This window comes from Microtus ochrogaster, chromosome 15 (assembly GCF_000317375.1).
Source record: "Microtus ochrogaster isolate Prairie Vole_2 chromosome 15, MicOch1.0, whole genome shotgun sequence".
NCBI lineage: Eukaryota > Metazoa > Chordata > Mammalia > Rodentia > Cricetidae > Microtus > Microtus ochrogaster.
This window is the reverse complement of record NC_022017.1, coordinates 11,036,701-11,039,183: the sequence shown is the minus strand read 5'-3', so window position 1 is coordinate 11,039,183 and position 2,483 is coordinate 11,036,701.

The window sequence follows — 2,483 nt, the reverse complement described above, 5'->3', positions numbered from 1 at the left end:
AAAACCTCCCAGCTTGTTTACAAAGAGAACTACACAGCCTGTATATAGTCAGAAGTCAACAGTTTGCACCAACTGGAACAGGTCAAATGAACTCAAATGAAGCTATATCAATGAAGGCACTGCTTTTTTTTTTCTTTTTTGTGACAGTCACAGTCTCCTTTGCTAGACTATCAGGGGAAGTGCTCATCTGACCTGGTTCAAATGGTTGCTAGGAAAGGCCTACCCAAAGCTGCTTGAAACGTCATTGCTGAAGCCACACCTCTTGGAGCTGAAGTTTGTATTTTAGCCTTGTGCATCTGTAGAATATTCAAAATAGCCAGTGTTGGCATAAGGGTGTTCTAGCCAGCTTCCTGGCATGCAGTCCTTTGCTCGATGATATTGGGGCACGACGGAGGGGTCTAAGGATGTCAGCCAGGAAATCCAGTAGCCTTGTCCTCCAAAGAAAGAGCATTTTCTAAAAGTCTTTGTTAAACAGGGGCCCAGTGGTTGAAGGACTTGCCCTGCAAGCATGAGGACTGGAGTTCGTTTTTTGTTTTGTTTTGTTTTGTTTTGTTTTGTTTTGTTTTGTTTTGTTTTTCGAGATAGAGTTTCTTTGTGTAGCCCTGTCTGTCCTGAAACTTGCTGTGTAGTCCAGGCTGGCCTCGAACTTACTGAGATCTGCCTGACTCTGCCTACCAAGTGCTGGGATTAAAAGCACTCAAGGACTGGAGTTTGGATATAACCTATGTATAATTAATAGATACCAATAAAAACGTAGATGGATAAATAAATCAGTTAGGTATAGTGTTTCGTGTCTAATCCCAACTACTCAGGAAGTTGAGGCAGGAAGATCATAAATTTGAAGTCAGCCTGTTCTATAGACTGAGACTGTCTCACAAAACAAAACAAAACTGAAAACCTCCTTAGAATGATTGACTTTGATTGTTAACGTGACAGAAGATAGAGTCACCTAGAAAGGGAGTCTCAATGAGGGACTGTCTAGATTAAACTGGCCTATGGACATGTCTGTGGAGGGGGATATCTGAATTAATGGAAAGACTTAGCCCACTGTGGGTGACACCATTCCCTGGGGAGGGGATCCTGAGTTTTCTAAAAGTGGAGAAAGCAGACTTGCAATGTGACTCGCTGCTCCAGGTTCCTGCTGCCTTGACTTTTTCATAATGATGGACTGCCATCTAGAATTGCAGCTAAGGGGAGAGAAGGGTTGGTTTCATTTATACTCTTCAGGTCATAATCTGTCACTTAGGGAAGTCAGCACAGGAACCCAAAGTAGGAACCTGAAGGCAAAAACTGGAGCAGAAGCCACAGAGGAGTGCTGCTTAGTGGCTTGCTCCTCCTGACTTGCTCAGACTGCTTCCTTAAACAACCCAAGACCACCTGCTCAGGAATGGCACCCCCCACAGTGGGCTGGGCCCTTCCACACCAATCAATGTAGAACAGTGTCCCACAGGCTTGCCCACAGGCCGGTTTAGTGGGAACATTTTTTTCAGTTGAAGTTCCCCCTTCTCAAACAACTTTAGCTTGTATAAAGTTGACAAAAAAAAAAAAAAATCCAGGCAGTGGTGGCACATGTCTGTAATTCCAGCACTTGGGAGGCAGAGGCAGGCAGATTTCTGAGTTGGAGGCCCACCTGGTCTACAGAGTGAGTCCAGGACAGCTAGAGCTACAGAGAGAGACCCTGTCTTGAAAAACAAACAAACAAACAAACAAACAAATCCAACAAACAAAAACTAACCAGAACAGCACATGAACTATAAAAACAGAAGCCTACAAAGAAAGAGACGGAGAGAGAAACAGCTCTTGCCTCTGGGCCTGGAGAACAAAGGGAAGAGGGTATCAAACTGGGCACAAGTCCCACCTGACTCCTTTTCCTTAAATGGCATCTTTCAGTCATTAGTGTACTTGCTGCAGACATCTTACTGCTGAGATCCGCTTGGTACACACATGCAAGCAAAACACTTATATAATTAAATAGGGTCAGGCGTGGTGGCGCACACCTTTAATCCCAGCATGTAGGAGGCAGACGCGGGTGGATCTCTGAGTTCCAGGACAGCCAGGGCTATGTAGAGAGACTCTTATTAAAAAAAAAAAAAAACAAACCAAAGAATAATAAAAATAAAAATAGGTCTTTTATCCCAGCATTCAGGAGGCAGAGGCAGGCGGAGCTCTGTGAGTTTGATGCCAGCATTGTCTACAAAAGTGAGTTCCAGGGGCTGGAGAGATGGCTCAGCGGTTAGGAGCATTGCCTGCTCTTCCAAAGGTCCTGAGTTCAATTCCCAGCTACCACATGGTGGCTCACAACCATCTGTAATGAGGTCTTGTACCCTCTTCTGGCCTGCAGGCATACACGCAGACAGAGTATTTATACATAATAAATAAATATCTTTAAAAAAAAGTGAGTTCCAGAACAGCCAGGATTGTTACACAGAGAAACCCTGTTTCAAAAAACTATAAATAAATAAATAAATGCCCCTTTGACTGAT